This window comes from Buceros rhinoceros, unplaced genomic scaffold, assembly GCF_000710305.1.
Source record: "Buceros rhinoceros silvestris isolate BGI_N320 unplaced genomic scaffold, ASM71030v1 scaffold12166, whole genome shotgun sequence".
NCBI lineage: Eukaryota > Metazoa > Chordata > Aves > Bucerotiformes > Bucerotidae > Buceros > Buceros rhinoceros.
In genome coordinates this window covers 1190-1557 of record NW_010418114.1, presented here as the reverse complement: position 1 = coordinate 1557, position 368 = coordinate 1190, and positions in this window count along the sequence as shown.

Sequence of the window (368 nt, the reverse complement as noted above, 5' to 3'; positions counted from 1 at the left end):
CGCAGGAAGGTGGAAACAGCCTTAAATAAACTTAAGCTGAGCAAGAAAACACACCATCGAGTGAGGCCCCTCGTACAGCACGAAAGCACACGGAACCAACCTGCCTCAAGAGAAAGGGGGGAAAAACTCCCTTTTTAGACATACACAAAACAGGGCCTAAAATACCATGAAATAACTAACCCAAGCCAGCAAGTTCTCCCTCCACCTTGCCCAGACCCCTAGTTTTAGTAGGAATTAACGTCACTAATTAGCATGAATGACTTTCACAGCACTGACTGTCCCCAGTCCGATTTCAGGCAGAGGATTTACACCGTTATTCCTCAGCACGCAGCGCTCCGCAGAGGCCTGTCTGCAGTCGACAGTGGCTA